Source organism: Eubalaena glacialis, chromosome 1, assembly GCF_028564815.1.
Source record: "Eubalaena glacialis isolate mEubGla1 chromosome 1, mEubGla1.1.hap2.+ XY, whole genome shotgun sequence".
Classification (NCBI taxonomy): Eukaryota; Metazoa; Chordata; class Mammalia; order Artiodactyla; family Balaenidae; genus Eubalaena; species Eubalaena glacialis.
Genome location: NC_083716.1, coordinates 236,479,742 through 236,497,476, shown reverse-complemented (window position 1 = coordinate 236,497,476; position 17,735 = coordinate 236,479,742). Strand labels below are relative to the sequence as shown.

The 17,735-nt window shown below is 44.8% G+C and overlaps 1 protein-coding gene across 1 annotated transcript in view; it reads left to right on the top strand.

Annotated features, from left to right (window-relative positions):
- Nucleotides 1-17,735, top strand: part of IQCA1 (IQ motif containing with AAA domain 1) — a 169,850-nt gene that overhangs the window by 48,865 nt on the left and 103,250 nt on the right. The window lies entirely within an intron of this gene.

Sequence of the window (17,735 nt, the reverse complement as noted above, 5' to 3'; positions counted from 1 at the left end):
GGGAGGTGATTAGGGGTCGTTATTTTGAATTCCTTGTGTAATTATATTTTCAGTGAATTCTCAAAAGCAGCTGTGGTCTGTGGAGGAGATGTGAACACATGTGGATTACTCCTATGACAAGGTGAATAGCTTTTTTTTTTCTGCCATTCGCTTTGGTGGAAAATATCTTAGGTTGAATGGAGGACATAAGAAGAGGTGGGTGAGAAATCAAGGTTATTCACAGAGGCCTCGGGGACAGGTGCACAGTTGCGTGAAATCGCGTATTTTGCTGTCCGTCGTCACAGTAAATCAAACTAAGAACACCCAGGAGCTGCAGGCTCTCTGGGCTTATCCAGGCACCAAGTCATGACGAAAGACAGGCCCTGAGGCTCTTTTGCAAATGCAGTGGCCAGACTCTCTCTCTATGGTCCATGGTCATACCCCTGGCTCCCAAGGTCCCCCCGCCCCCATTGAGCCTGTGTCTTTCCCTCTAGATTGCAAGCCTCTGGGGGGGCAGGGCAGCGATGTCTTCTTTGGTTTTCTTCAAACCCAGCAGAGTGCCTGAGATTCAGGAGATGTAATAACGTGTGCTGAGCTGAGCTGAGGTCACGGGCAGAGAAGAGCTGAAGGTCCAGCGAGATATTGTAATTAACGTTGGGCCAGATTGCCGTGCCGGTGCACGCTTCAAAAGCATCTGGACAGCTTGTCAAAACGGGTTTTGCCTCCCACCCCTGAAGTTCTGATTCGGTAGGCCTTGGGTGGGAACTAAGAGTCGGCATTTCTCTTTTTGTATAATTACTTCCCATTCTTTTACTGATTTATTATTGTGCGTGTGATAAGAACACTTAACATAAGATCTACCCTCTTAGCAAACGTTTAAGTGTGCAGTGCAGTATTGTTAACTATAGGCTCTATGCTATACAGTAGATCTCTAGAACTTACCCATCGTGTATAACAGAAAGGTTGCACCATTTGACTAATACCTTCCTGGTTCCCCCTCCCCGCCAGCCCCTGGCAACCACTGTTCTACTCTCTGCTTCTCTGAATTGGACTATTTTAGATTTCTCCTATAAGCGATGTCATGTAGTATTTGTCCTTCTGTGTCTGACTCACTTCACTTAGCACAGTGTCCTCAAGATTCATCCATGTTGTCACCTATAGCAGGATCTCCTTTTTATGGCTGGATATACTCCATCGCATATACGTACCACATTTTCCTTATCCATATATGTGTCGACGGACTTTTAGGCTGTCTCCATATCTTGGCTCTCGTGAATAACGCTGCAGTGAACAAGGATGTGTGTAAAGAGAAAAACGTTTCCTCCTGTGTGTGTCTCCTTTACTCACCCACTACATCCACGCTGTCTTCTGACACCACGTGTGTGTGGGTTGTCCACACATCAAGCAACTCTCTGCAACACCAGCTGGGTGTCCTACAATTCAGTGGAGTTCTGACACTCCCTGGAGAGAGCCTCAGACCCCCCACGTTAAGGGCTCAGTCCCACAAAACTGCTTCCCCCAACGTCAGATGTCAATGTCAAATCCCAGGTTGTCACCTGTGCTGCTGACCAATCGGCTATAAATCGGGGTTCCCACGACTCCCCCCTTGGGTTCCATAATTTGCTGAAATAGCTTATAGAACTCAGGGAAACACTTACTTACATTTACTTATTGATTATAAAAGGAAATGGTAAAGGATACAGATGAACATCCAGATAGAAGAGATGCACAGGGCAAGGTGTTGGGGGGAGGGGTACGGAGCTTCCATGCTCCAGGCACCACCCTCCCAGCTCCGCCTCATGTTCACTGACCCAGAAGGTCTCTGAACCCCATACTTCGGAAAATTTTATGGAGGCTTCATCACGTAGGCGTGATCGATCATAAACTCAATTTTCATTCCTCCTCCCTTCCTGGACAGTAGAGGGTGGGGCTAAAATGTCTCAGCTTCTAATCGTGGCTTTCCCCGCCCCAGGAGCCCACCCAGCATCACCTCATTAGAACAGACCGCTCTCCTGTCACGGAAATTCCAAGGGATTTAGGAGCTCTGTGCCAGCAGCCAGAGGCAGAGACCAATCAATACCTCTTCTGTTATTTCACAGTGGACGTGTAACTCTTTGAGATCCCAATTTCATTTCCTTTGGATATATACCCAGAAGTGGGATTGCTGGATCACATGGTAACTCTATTTCTAATTTTTAAAGGAACCTCTCATACTGTTTTCCATAATGACTGAACCAATTTACATTCTCACCAACAGTGTTCAAGGGTTCCCTTTTCTCCACATTCTCGTCAACACTTATCTTTCCTCTTCTGATAACAGCCATTCTAACAGATGTGAGGTGACATTTCATTGTTATTTCAATGTACATTTCCCTGATGATTAGTGATGTTGAGCATCTTTTCATGTACCTGTTGGCCACTTGTATGTCTTCTTTTAGAAATATTTATTCACTTCCTTTGCCCATTTTTAAGCCAGGTTATTTGGGGGTCTTCTGCTATCGAGTTGTAGGAGATCTTTATGTATTTTGGATATTAGTCCCTTATCACATGTATGCTTTGTGAATCCTTTCTCCCATTCTGTAGGCTGCCTTTTCATTTTGTGGATGGTTTCCTTTGCTGCACACAAGTTTTTAGTTTGGTGTGCTTCCACCTGTCTATTTTTGCTTTGGTTGCCTGTGTTTTTGGTGTCGAATTTCTAACACGCTCCTGGGAGATGTTAAGAGTCCTGGTCCTGGGATTATACTTGGAGTAGCCTTGGGCTAGAGGCACTGCCACCCTCTGCACGCCTTCCAGGGAGGTGGGAAAGTGTAGGCAATCGCTTTAAGGAGTGTCAGAAAACCACTGAAAAAAATAAAACCAGTATTATCCTGGGAATGTGAAAGCCCCCAAATCTACTGACTCTCTGCTGAAGTCACTGGAAGCCGCCTCCTTCATAGGTACTTAATACATTGCAAGGCAGGGCAAACTGTTCTTTGGATATGGAGCCTTTGGGTTTGTTTCAGCAGGCTCTTAATTTTTGTGTCGTATGGTGACATATGTCAACACACGTGTTGCTTCAGACAGAAATTATCATGCCTTTATGTTTCATAAATAGGTGTTTGTCACTTGATAGAATTAAGGTCAGAGGATCTTCAGAATTAACCTTTATACTCTAAAGCTTCCCTTTTCTGTAATTCACTCTGTTGCTGTTTATGAAAGATTAATTTTGAAAGTAACGCATAGGAAATGAGTCTAAAATGTAAACATCTGTAAAGTTTCGTTTCCTAAACTTTCTGGACTCTTGAGTTAGGAAGGGCAGTGACTCACTCCTTTAAATGAGGAAGAGTCTATGGATGAATGATGTCTGGGGTTTAGAACTATAGGTGCATGAACAGAAATGGGCGGCCGTCTATTTAAATGGAAAATTCTCTCCATTCCTTCCTAAAGTGATTTGTTCTTGCTTGGGTATGAATTTTTCTATACAGATAAATATTTCAGACAAAAGGTGAAAATAAAGCATATGTATCATTTTCTCAACAAAGAGTCACTAAAGTCTAAATAATCAATTACGTCATCTGTAGTATATTGTTCCTTTTAATAAAAAAAAAAGTGAGCGCAGGGCAGGGAGGTTCCTGTAGGATTCAAGCATGAGCAACGATAATACTTTGGAATCAAGAAGGAAGCTTCCTCCTGGAGTAGTAACTGCTAATCACAGCCCACTAATAAGTAGAACCATCAATGAATAAATCAGATTTTGTAATGTGCCACTGAGAAATCTCCTTGCTTTGCACACGACTTTTTCCACCTCTTCTTTGAGAGATGGCGAACCCCTCAGTTTCCCAACGAGGGCCATGGTAATTAAGTCCATGTGTAGCCAATTGCCTTTATTGAGTGTAAGTGAATTTATAGGCAGCAAGTGACACTTTTGGAGGCTTCTGTGCGATGGCACAAGCTGCTTTCTTTAGAACGCAGGAGAAATTTATGAACCTGCTGACATTAATGGAGGTGGTTGGATGACTTGGGGGGGACCGGCTGGAAACCCCTCCCTCCATATATTTTTCATACTTGGTGAAACACAGATAAATCTCTGCCCTGGGCGTCTGAAACGGTGGGACCGTTGAAGCTCAGTGTCAGAGCTCAGGGGAAAAATTTATCATTTTAGTAGTTCTGCTTTCTAAATCACTGCAGACTGTAGAGCTGGTCCTTTTCACGTTTGTGAAAGAATTTTTGACAATATGCATAAATTTTTAATCAGCCCTAACTTTACCAAATGTTCTGTGCCTCACGTTTGCTAACTGAAACACAGAAGGCATGGGTGTTTTTCTCTTCAGGCTCCCTTAAATAAAAGAATAGAAAGGCAGGTGGGTCTGTTGAAGGTGATTTTTATAAGAAAGTAACATTAATCATTGAATATTTTGTAAGAAATTAACATTGCCCTTCCCCCATTAACATTGTCGTATATGAATTATAGCTTCTAGAGCTGAAAGGAACTTTAGAAATTGTCTGATAGACACACATTCCTTACTTTTTAATAACGAATGAATAAACCTAGTTCAACAGCATCATTTGGAGGAGAGGGAAACGTACCAGCCTCCCACAGTGATGGAGCGATTTGCTCAAATCACACCTCTGATTAGTGGGAGCAGCCCGCTTTATTTTTATTTTTATTTTTTTATTTTTTTGATGCGGACCATTTTCAAAGTCTTTATTGAATTTGTTACAATATTGCTTCTGTTTCATGTTTTTGGGTTTTTTTGTGTTGTTTTTTTTTTTTTGGCCGCGAAGCATGTGGGATCCTAGCTCCCGACCAGGGATCAAAGCCACACCCCCTGCATTGGAAGGCAAAGACTTAACCACTGGACCACCAGGGAAGTTCTTCCAGCTTTATCACTGGAACCTAAACCACCCGTGTGCTTTCCTTGGCCGTCAGCTCAGCTCTGCCTGTGTAAAGTGCCAGGCAGGGGAGCGGAGCCTGCAGGTTCTCGAGTTGCTCCAAGCTTGGTTCTGCTGGGGCAGCCGGTGAAACTTGCTAAGCTTCGGTTTTCTCATCTGAAAAATGTTGACGGCAAAAATAGCACCCACCTCACAGGGCTGTTGGGAGGATTAAAGGAGACCATGATGTCAAGTTCTGAGCACATAGTGCTTAAAAAGGAATATATTACCATGGAAGATTCTTTGCAAATCATTTCAATGCTGTCACTAGATCAGGTTATCCAGAAATAACATTACATTTTAAATAAAGATCCAAGGTCATCTCATTTAAGCCATTCAGTTTATAGGAGAGAACCAGCAGCCAATATAGAATGCAATCTGCCCAGTGGGGTCCTAGGACCTCGCCCTTTCTAGCTGGACAGGCCATTTGACTTGAAGGAGCCGCTGCTACTCGTGAAATCATCAACTTTGCCCGACAAATCCCCTGTCTTGAGGCTGATTTTGGTTACGTGATATAAATGACAGTCCAGTAATCTGAAAAGAGAGGAGAAAAATCCTCGGACACAAAATATACCCAAATGCGTTGCTGGTCCCTCCTCTTAACGGCCAGAAGCCCAGGGCCTAGACCTTGCCTCCCTCTGTTCCCTGCCCTTCTTGGTGTCCATGGTAACCTCATCCAGGCTCACAGTGTTCCATTCCATCCCTGTTTGGTTGACTCCCAAATGCGAATCCCCAGCCCGGAGCGCTCGCTCTCCTAAACTCCAGACGTGGGGATCCCACTGCCTACTCAGTATCCCCACAGAGATGCACTTGGGGGGCAGCATCTCAGGCTCCACACATCCAGAAGTGCACTGGCATCTTATCCTCCCAAACCTGCCCCACACAGCCTCCCACCCCAGCAGATGTGAACCCACCCGTCCAATCTCTTACCGTCACCCCGACTCTTCATCTCCTCTCAGCCCAGCCTGCAGTCAGCCAGAAAATCCCATTGGCTCTACCTTCGAAATATGCCCCAAGCCCACCGACCTCTCAGGCCTCTGACTTCGCCACCACCTGAGGTCTGAGCTGCACCAGCCCCAGCCTGATGAACCCACCTCCCCGCAACCACCCGGGCTCCGCAAAATCTGTTTTCAGGATGATGCCAGTGTATTCACCACCTCTTGCTGCGTACGTAACAGTTATCACTCAGACTAACGAACTTAGTGACTTAAAAACCACACCCACTGCAGCTCCCACCGTCTCTGTGGGTCAGGAGTCTGGGCTTAGCTGCATCCTCTGCTCAGGGTCTCACAAGGCTGCGGTTAAGGTCTCACCTGCTTCCACGCTCTCCTGGCTGTGGGCAGGGTTCGGCCCCTGAGGGCCTCAGTTCTTTGGTTGGCTGGAGGCTGCCCCCGGCTCCTTGCCAGGTGGGCCTCTCACCATGGCAGCTTGCTTCACCAAAGCCAGCAAGAGAGAGAGTCTGGGAGAGAGGTGGGGATTACAGCCGTGGAGAGCCATCGGGGAAGTGACATCCTGTCCTCATGCTTCCTGTGTTCTGTTGGCTACAAGCCAGTCCTGGGTCCCAGCCCCACTCAAAAGGAAGGAGAGACACAAAGGTGTGGACACCAAGACACACAGAACTCAGGGGCTGCCTCAGAGTCTGTGGACACAGAGAGGAAGAATCATCCTTCAAAAACCTAAGGCAGGTCTTGACCCTGCCTTAAAAAGTGGCTCCCTTTCCTCTCCAGAAAGGCAAGTTCGGGCTCGGGGCCCTGCGGCCACTGACAGTCCTGGCTTTTCTTGGGGCAGCCCAGGGGCACCTCCTTCTTGGAGCATCGCCATGACCAGGCCCCAGGAGCCGCCTCCACAGGGATTCTAGTGCCTGGGGGATACGCTTCCACAGTCTCTGCTCCCAGAACTGTCCCCAGTGCATGTTTTGTTGTTTATTCTAATGAAATCTGGGAGAAGGGAAATTAGAGGCTTCCACTTAACGTTACTGAATCCTCAGTGTGCAAGATAGAAAATTATGTGTCATGATTATTGTTCTTGATTCATTTCCGACTTGTGTTTTGATTTTTCTGTCTCACTTGTTCTTTCAGATAGGACTTTTAGGTTTCCAAGTCATTCAAAATTAGACACAAGTGTTTATTCCCAGGAATATAAATAGTTCAGTGGTAGGAGAATGCAGTATTAGGTACATCAGGAAAAGCAATATTATCATTTCAGGTCATGCAAAAAAAATTATTTGATGAAATGGAACGCCCACTTCTTCTTGTAAAAATTTAAAAACAAAGACAAGGGTTAATTCTTAGCATAATAAAATGTAAGCTGAATAACAACAAGGATTTTTTTTATCTTCTGTTTACTGCTTTTTCCCTGTGCCTAGTACGGCGTCTGGCACATAGTTCTAAATGAGTGAATGAATGAATGAAACATCAAGTATTCTTTAAAACAAAAGAGAGCTCTACACTTAATGAGGAAACACTATAGGTCGTCCCACAAAAGGAAAGGAAAATATAGATGACTCTGTCCCCTAATAATTAGTGCCATAATATAAATTATCAATATAATGACATCAAAAGGAAACAATATTTTTTAAAATGTAGCAAAATGTATTTTTTAAAAAATCAACTACAGACTTAAGTATGAAAGGGAAATATATGAAAGTTTAAGAAGTCTATAAATGTTAAAAGGAAGAAATTTTAAAAGACTTGAATAAATGGTGAGACGTGCCATGTTTCTGGTTAAACAGAAAGATGACATGATTGCTCTGGGTAATTGATAGAGAGGACACAATTTCAATTAAAGTCCCAACAGGATTATTTATTGAACTTGAAAACATAATTATTAAAGTCATTAGGATTAAAATAAGAAAATAAGAACCATAAGGAAGAACAAATGACACTTTATTTTCAAGAATATTATAAAGAAAAATAAGGTATTGATACAAATGCATTACACTAATATAAAAGCACAAGCATAAATCAGTGAAACAAAGTAGAGATCCCAGGAACTGACAAACATAAATGGAAATAAATAGCATATGATAAATTAAATTTTAAAAGTATTAAGAATGGAAAAAATATACTTGCAATAACTAGATTGCCTTAATTGCTAAAGCCAACAAGCAGTCGAAAGCTGAATGGAGAACTTAACTTTCCTAGAGAAAGGTCACAATTTTCTAACTATGGAAACAAAACTGTTTTCCGCTGGCTGTAAAAATGACAAGGTCTTTATAATAATCAAACCCTAAAATAAGACAAAAAAGGAAGTCAACCAAAAATAAAATTTATTTTTTATTGTACATTATTTTACCTTACCATTTTATTTAATTACAAACATGATTTCTATTTGTCATAGCAAGGAAGGCAATACTGAAATATGTACAGAAAAAAATGAATGGTCTCCTCCCTCCAGGCCCTCTCTCTGAGCTAATCCAGGTGGATGGTGCACGCATTCCTCCTGCACCTGCAAACATAAACACAGGCATACAAGGCTCTCCTGTCCCCTTTTCTTTTGATAACCCAGGTCGCTCCCCAGCCCAGTCTTTCCCCTTAATATTCTATCTTTAACATCCCCTCTGTCCACATAGAGCAGACTAGTCGTTATGAGAATTGAATTTATTCATCCACCTAAGTATTTATTAAGTGCTGGTGGTGAAAAGGTAAAGCGGAACAGGTGAAGTCTAGTCCCGATGCTGGATTCCACAGTGGGGCTTTACCATAATGACATAAGCATTCCCCACTGGGTGATTATTTGCAGTCTCTCATTACAGTTTTTATTTTTTACAGCTTTTGCTAGTACAAATTGTGCATCACAAAATATCTCTGCTTTTACTTCAGTAAGGATTCCCAATAGTGGAATTGTTGGGTTAAAAGTTGTGTACATGTGAAAGGTATATAACACAAACTTGATAGCTAAAGAATTAAGGAATCCATTGTCTAAGGGTTTATGCAAAGCCAGTCAGTGACTGTGAGTAGTAGAGACATCCTGGGCTTCTAGGCAGAATCCCAAGGTTAGAATTGAGGCACTTCTGTAAGGAACCGTTTGCCTTTGGAAAAGTCACTTAGACGCTCGGATTTTCCAACTTCCTCCTTTGCAAAGTGGACAAAAGTGCTTATCTCACAGAATTTCTGTAAGGATGAAATGAGAAACAATTTGTGAAAGGCGTGTGTGAAAACGCTTTGTAAACCTGCGTGCAACAAACACACAGTCGATGATCATTCCTGCTAAATAAGTGGGTCCAAGAGGTAAGGAGACAGTTACACAAATGCACATGCACATAGCACATAGCAAAGTGCCAACCTCAGTAGCAGCTAAAGAAATGCAAATTCAAATTGGGCTTCCATTTTACACCCAAAACCCATAAAGGCATCCGAGGAAGAGGAAAGCCAGTGCGTTGGTGTGATAGGTGAAACAGACTGCAGGGGGCACTCAGAACTGCCTGGTGGGTTTGTGTTTGAATTTTGTTCTTTCCAGGAAGTGACCAGGGCTTTTCTCTGTGTACTTCCATCATGGGCACCGCCTCCCCACCCCCAGCCCCAGAATAATTGGCTGGGACAGGGGGTTGTAGTTATACCGAATTTTAATTCTTCCCATTTAAAATAATGAGCCATCAGCATCCTGCCCAGAGCCTCTTGACTTTCAAGAACAGGTTGCTGCTGTTAGGAGATGCCTGTGAGGTGTGAACTAAGGTCACCTGAATTGATGTGAGTTTTGATGCTCGGACGGGCAGGCTGGCACCTCGGTGTCTGAGTGCTCTTCTGCAGAGCCCAGGCGCCTGCCTCCAGACCGTGAAGCCGTTTTTCAGGCACAAAAAGGAAATGGCAACAACATTGCCTGAGTCACGCAGATGCCGGACAAACGCTACTTGTACAAGATAAAATGTGGGCTACTTCCCACCTCCCTGTGTGAGATGAGGGAGGGGGCAGGTCTGTTTGCCCCTGGCCTCGGACAGAGTGGAGACAGGCTTCCACAGTGCCTCAGGCAGGAGTTCTTCACTTAGGCTACAAGATGTGCAGGACGCATATCATATCTGCAGGGCCAAAGACAGATTGAAAGCCCAGTCATGGACCAAGGGTTTGGATGGAGGTTTGGACCAAGGGTTTGGATGGGGGTTTGGGGAGGAAATTAAGTGAGAACAGTTTGGGATCAGACGATGGGATGGCTGGGGATTCAGAGTCATTGCTTTACACACGTGAACCCTGCCTGGAAGCTCCTCTAGGGGAGAGATGGTGCAGGTCCCACTTAAGAGCCGAGGACTTGGAGGCCGTTATCCTAGATAACTTTGATCATAAAATGTGGATGGGATGCTTTCTGAGTCAGTAACTAAGATTGGTATCAAGAGAAGAAGCTGGAAGAAATGTCAGATTACTAGAGCTTTCCAACCCTGGAGCAACTGCCACGTGCCATCACTTAGAAGGCTAATTCTCTGGTGGGGAGGGGGGCTTGGTGGCTTCTCAGCTTCTTTCTTTTGTAAGTTTCCAGGGGAGATCCAAATTTAGTGGTAGGGAGGTGTCACTTGTCTTTGAAAAATATTCAACAATCTCTAGTTTGTTGATAAATCTAAAGTTTGATAAATAATATATTTCATATTCATCATTCCTATTCAAATTTTCCTAAATACTTTTTATTTTACTTTTTTATTTTACTTTATTTTATTTTTTAACTGACGAAAGACTTTAATGGGAAGGGGTGACCGGGTGGAGAGCAGTAGGGTAAGGGAACCCAGGAGACCTGCTCTTCCTAAATACTTTTTAGGGAATGGATTTAATGAATACCTGGAAGTTTATCTTTTGGAAATTATACTTAATACTAATTAAATATTGTTCCAAAAAGTTGCATTCTTGCTTTTAGAAAAAAATGTCATCCCCATGAGACGTGCCAGCATTTGCTTGGCGGTGACTAAATGGGGACTAGGAGCGCGGAAATATCTGGTAAATCCTGTCCTGTCAAGTTCCAGATCCCTTTCTCAAGCTTTGTGTTCTTGGGTGGTTTTCACCTTTCTCGTTTCTCCTGTTCTGTAGATGCGGGTGAAGTGTATATAGTTGAGGTGATTTTTCATGCAGCCATGTGATGAGATCCATTTCCTGCATCACTTGGTGCGTCTGATGGCTTGGATGCCCATTTGAAGAACCTGCTTTGGCCTTGCCTATTGCAGCAATTTGAGGGCAAATGGAAATTAGTTGGTGGCGGGCGGGGGGAGGGAGTGGCACAGCGGGGAGGATACTAGCACATGCCCGCACGTTAACTTTGAAAATCAGCCAGACGATGAAAGTTCAAAGGTAATCAAATGTCTGTGGAATTAAGATTCAAGCTATAATTGAGGGAAAGCTGTGATGTAAATAATGACCATGTACCACGTCAGGATCTTTACCATGTAATGATTTTGCAGAGGATTTTGTGTTAACATTTCCTTTAAGTAGAGAAGAATTCCCGCATCTGTGAAAGTACTTTCCAAACTACAGAGAGAAACTGGGGTAATCATCCAGAAACAACTTAACATCCCCTCTCTTCTCCATCCCAAATGCACATCCCTCAACAAGACCTTTGTCTGTGAGATAAGAGGGAACCTATTGTATTTGGTCAAACATGTACTTTACGCAAGGTAGTCAGGGAAGGCCTCTGTGATATGATGCCATTTGAACAAAGCCTTAAAGCGAGTGGGCGCGTGTTTTTTCTCTCTGAATGTGAACACCTCTCTGAGGAGGGAGCATCGGGGTAGACGGAGGAGAAGCTGGAATGATGAGAAGGTGGAGGAGGGCAGGAAGGCAGCAGGGAAGCCGTAGTACCAGGGCAGCCGTAGTAAGTGCAGGAACCAGGTAAATCACCATCCAAACCAGGAGACTTGTAAGAATGAAAGGGGGTGCTGTTGTCAATTACACATAACTGGGCCTGTCCCCAGGAAAGCGGGCCATAAGTTAACCTAATTACGTGGGCGTTGGTTTCATTTGGAGGGAGAGTTTTGGCAAACTTGGAGCAGAGAAACGGCACGACATGACTTATGTTTTAAAAACATCACTCTGGCTGCTACGTGGAGGGGAACAGGGGTGCGGAGGGGCAGCAGGGAGACCAGTTAATCCCAGTAACACAAGTACAAGATAAGGATGGCTCGGATCAGTGCGGGTAAGAAAAGTGGTTGGATTCTAGGCATAGAATTGGAAGGTAGAACCAGCAGGGTTTGCTGATGGATTGAACTGAGGTGTGAACGAGGGAGACGAGCCCAGGATTCTAGGGTTTTGCCCTTGGAGCAACTGGACGATGAGTTTCCATGTTCTGAAATGGGGAAATACAAGAGGAGGGGGAGGTTTGGGAGAGGAGGTGAGCACAAGGGTGGAGGTTGGGGCATTTACGTCTGAGACACTCACTGCACTTCTGAAGGGAGACACTGGGCAGGCAGGTGAGTGTATGAGTGTGTGGTCCAGGGGAGAGACGAAGGCAGGAGACGTGGTGATGGGGCAATGAAGCCTGCAGGGGGTGTTTAAAGCCAAGAAGCTACATGAGATCCTAAGGGGTGAGCATGGAAGAGGAGAACCCAAGGGCCGAGCCCGGGGTCCCCCAGCATTTACAAGTGGGAAGGCAAGGTTCTGGCAGAGAAGGCTGAGCAGGCGGTCGGTGGGGGGAGGAGAACTCAGAGGGAAGCCAATCACAAATCATTTCAGGAGGAAGGGAGGGTCCAGAACTCACACTGCTTCCAGGCCACGTCCTGTGAGCCCCTTCTCTGTAAGGCAGAGAAGGAGGTGCCAAATAGACAGCAGAGGAGGAGGTGAGAGATGGAAGGAAGCCAGGAGGATCCCAAGCTGGAAGCCAAGGAAGAGAACCTTCCAGAAAAAAGGACTTTGTCATCTGATGGATCAAGAGAGAGCAACGTGGTATAACACCCTGGGAAGCCAGCACATCAAACTCACCGATAAACTTGTTTACTTCGTTTGTGGGGGAGATGGAAGCCCAAGATCACGGGGTCAGCAGGGTCGGCTCCTTCCGAGGCTGAAGGGAGAAGCTGCAGATGCCCCCTTCTCCCTGAGTCTCTTCACATCATCTGCCCTCTTGGTGTGTCTGTGTCTGTGCCCTAATCTCCCTTGTTTATAAGGACACCAGTCATATTGGATGAGGGCATCACCTCATCTTAACTAATTCCATCTGCAAGGACCGTATTTCCACAGGCGGTCACATTCTGAGGTCCCGGGGGCTGGGACTTCAGCCTATGGATTTGGGGAGGGACACAGTTTGGTCCGTAACACCTCGTGCGAACTATTTTAATGGAGCCAGTGAATGTGAAGGACTGGAAAAGCTGGAGTGTGGAGGTGAGCAGGGAGATGCGTGAGAAGCTGGGGTATGAGTGTTCACAGACGTAGACCACAAACTGGTGGTTACCAGTAGGGGGGGGCATACAGGGGTGGGCAGTGGGAGGTACAAACTACTGGGTGTAAGATGGGCTCAAGGGTGTACTGTACAACACGGGGAATAGAGCCAGTATTTTGTAATAACTATAAATGGAGTGTAACGTTTAAAAATTGATTTGAAAAGTTTTAATAAAACTAAAAGGAAGATGATAGTTTTCTAAATGAGAGAGGCCTGAGCTTGTTTCAGATGCACAGGGAAGCATCCAGTCAAGAGAGAGAAAGGGCCTGGGGGGAATGGGAGGAGTGAGACGGTAGGGGGCCTTGAGATGCACCACCAGGCTGGCCTGGGTCCTGGGAGCAGCCTCCCTTCCACTAATGAGGGTGGGAGAGCCGGAGGGTCTGGGTTGGACCATCGTCCCTGTCTGATGGCAGCTTCCCTCTCCTCCACCCCGCTGCATTTGGGCAGAGCCCTGGTTGGGGGGGGCGCGGGGGGAAGGGGAAGGATCCCCTCTGGGCCGAGACCCCATCACTCTGCAATTCCAGGTGTTTGAATAACGTCCATGTTCACACGATGTGTCAGCCCTGAGCTCCGTGGCGGGTTTGACGGGCCTGAACAGACACCCCGGGTGTCCCGGCAAACGTAAACCAGACGCTGTTTCCACTTTGAATCTTTCCTGACACCATGTCATTAGGGGTCTTCGGCTGCTCCCCTAGAGGTCCCCACACGGGCTGTCACCTGCGGTCGATGCGGTCAGCCCCCCGGCTCTTTGCACCTGAAACACCGTGGGAGCCGAAATAGTATTTCTGGTCACTCGTCTCCAAGTATAAGTCATCCGTGCCCCGGAGCTCCCCAGCTCCACACTGCGCTGAGTTCCAAGTGCTGACACGCTCGTCACCTCGCAGCTTCCTTACGCTCGGCAAGAGAGGCGCTGACTGCGTCTGGGTTCCGAGCATCGTTATTCCGGAGACAGAAGGCCGTGTCCCATCTCTGCCCCAGAGCACAGCTGAGAACGTGGTGGTGAAAAGCCGGCAGCCAAGGAAACGTGAAACAGAATTCAAAAACTGTTTTCTCCCAGCGTGCTCTAAGTGACGGAGTCTCAGTGCAAACCCCGGGTAGCCTTGGACATCACAAAGCAGGGGTGCAGCGGCTGTGGGAACAGAGGTCCCCTTGCCACAGAGGGAGGACGTGGGGTGTCGTGAGAACAGAGAAAGAGTGTGTGTGAGATAAAGAGCTGTCAGGTTAGGCTGTCATTTTCTACATACGAATTTTAAAAGATATCTTTTAAATGTGTGCCCTACGACAGTTCTTACATTCTTTAAGGATAAGACCTTCAATTTTAAATTATGATTAAATATTTAAACTGTCACTAAAAAACTAAATATGTTCATTTATCTATTAGAAATAAATATATTTAATAATTTATTTGCAAAAAGTACTATGAAAAATATAAAATTATCAAATCTTACTCTGACGATTGATGCGTAACATAATTAAGAGTTCCATTTTAGTAATGGCACATGTAAATCCTTTTCGGTTTTAATTTATATAAGTGTCTAGGTTTGTTTTGAGTCCTCAAAAACACCCAAGCTTTACAATGAAACAATAACACTTTGCAATGGAATTGCTTGTGAAGTTGGTCGTCAAAGGAATAAGGTGAGTGGGTGTGAAGAAGGGAAAGTGCTCTAACTTTTTTTTTTTAGGAATTCCTTTATTTTTATTATTTATTTATTTATTTATTTTTAGCTGTGTTGGGTCTTCGTTTCTGTGCGAGGGCTTTCTCTAGTTGTGGTAAGCGGGGGCCACTCTAAATCGCAGTGCGCGGACCTCTCACTATCGCGGCCTCTCTTGTTGCGGAGCACAGGCTCCAGACGCGCAGGCTCAGTAGTTGTGGCTCACGGGCCCAGTTGCTCTGCGGCATGTGGGATCTTCCCAGACCAGGGCTCGAACCCGCGTCCCCTGCATTGGCAGGCAGACTCTCAACCACTGCGCCACCAGGGAGGCCCATGCTCTAACTTTTAATTCAATTGTATTCCTGGTTTTTATCCAAGATCGTGTAGGCTGAATGATGCACAGATAATACAGAACGCGGTCAGGCACGTTAACAAGGTTTGAGATACGAGTCTCGTAGACAAGCAGGATCTGGGGCCAGATCTGTGCCTCAGCCCTGTGGCTGTGGAGTGTGAGCTGCATGAGGACGAGGTCTGACGTCTTTGAACCTTCAGATCACTGTCTTCCATTGCAGCATCCAGAATCTAGTCGGTACTAAATAGATGTTTGTTGATTGACTATATGCATGAATGGATGGATGCCTAGAAGGATGGATGGATGGATGGATGGATGGATGGACGGATGGATGGATGAGTGCATGAGGCCGCTAAAGTAGCTGCAGTCACGGTAGCTCCATTGACGGAATGGCACACATAGTGTGTGACCACCCGACGTCCCCACTGCTGGTGCATATGTCCATAGAACCCCCCCCCCCGACCCCAGGCAGTGCACTGTGTTCAGTTCCTTTCAAAGCCATGCTGAGGAGCTGAGTCATGTGCCTGCTGAATGAGCCCGTAGGAAAGTCTCAAGAGACCTGAGAGATTTTTGTCTAGACAGTGATGTAACTGTCCTAAGATGTTTGAGAAGCAGTCTATGAAAGGGATGGGGCCAAAGCCCTGCCGTGGGGACGGTTAGGGAGCTGCTGGCTGCCGACCTCTGCCCAAGGCAGTGACCCCAATTCAGACCCAGTTCAGAGTCATCGCAGTTCTCACTGTCATGCACCTGCCTTTTAAAAAAGTTCCTTTAACAATGTCCTTGAGGACACCGTACAAAATAATTGTAAGACTCAACCCTTGAATACATAGCTTTTCAAAATTGTACGTGAGGAACCTGGAGGTGAGGTGGCTGCCTTCTGCTGCACCCCAAAGTATGAGGGCCACTCAGGATGGGCACCTGCCACCTGTCCAGCTTCAGACCGAACCAGACACTTTTTATGGAATCTCATTGTTCCTTGAGAAAATGACTGACACTCTGACTATTCAGACTCAGGTTTGGGGCAACATTTTCTCAAAAATGAACCAAGTGAGCCTGAAGGAAAACAACTGAGGGCATATGTTGCTAATAATAAAATTCAAGCTTTCTAGCGAAAATTACAATTTTGGAAATCTTGTAGTCACCTCTGTGAGTCTGAGAGCTTCTCGTTACTTAGCTTTGGGGTATGAGATTGGTGGTGTTATTAATGAACATGATTTTTGGTACGATGAAATGTGTAAGCATTGGGAAGATCCACATAAGTCAATGAATCATTAGTTTTGAAATGACCAAGATGTTACCAAGTCATGTTACAAAGTCATGCTGGGGTGAAAGATCTATTCAACGCACAAGGCACGTGGATTTTGATGTGACAGGGAAGGGAAGGTTCTTGATATGCTTTCAGATTCCACATCACCACCAGCCTTTAGGAAGCTACCACTTGTCAGTTGTGGTGTAGAATCAAAGCAGAATATTCACAGCATCTAAAAAGCTATTAAAACTCTCCTCTCTTTTCCAATTACACATCCGTGTGAGGCCAGATTTTCTTTCTATACTTCAACCAAACAAACATATTGTAACAGATTGAATACAGAAGCAGATATAAGCATCCTGCTAACTTTCATTAAGCCAGAACAGTAATACTGTTTTCACTAATTTTTTTTGTTCTGGGAAATGCATTCTTCATTAAAAATGTTGTTTATGTGAACACATAACGGGCTTATTATTGTTATTTTTTAATGAAAAATGCATAGTTTAGAAATGTGTCAGGTTTAATGTTTAATACAGTAAATATCAATAGCTAGAACTCACATAAACAAAAGCTTTTGGGGATCATCAAAAATTATTAAGGGTGTCAAGAGCAACTAAGGCCAGAAGTTTGAGAACCGCTGTTATAGAGTCATCTGGAGCGTGGGCACCTCCTCTAACCCTCAGATTCTGTTCTTCCGTGGATTAATGGAACTAACTTGGTCGTTTTTTCTTTCTATATATGGAATAAATATAACACTCGTATCCAAGTCAGTTTCTCTTGGAAAAATTAACTTCATTTGCCTTCTGAAATTCCTCAACATTAAATTTCAAAGTCTGCATTTTAAAACATAGAAACTATATGGTTACAGAAAAAAAATTACTATTCGGAACTCTTAACATACGGGGCCTTAGACTCACTAAAATCTAAAGCATGCATGCGTATTTCATGCACTAGTCCTAAATCTGTAATTCGAACAATGCCATGCTTCTGTTTTATTTCAAAATCCTGTGTTTATCCTAAATTTCAAACAGGAAGAAATAATTTGTGCTTCTGTCTTCATTTTTAACGCAAGCACAGAGTATCTCAATAATTAAAAAAAAAAAAAAAAAAAAGGCAGAAAATTACAATCTGCTTCAAAGAGAGGTGTGTCTGTCTCACAGTAACAATTGCCTTGAGGAAGGAAACCTGCTCCTGAATGTCACCAGGTCCTTCTGCTTCTTAGAGACCGGATGTCCGGCCAGCAACTGGCAGG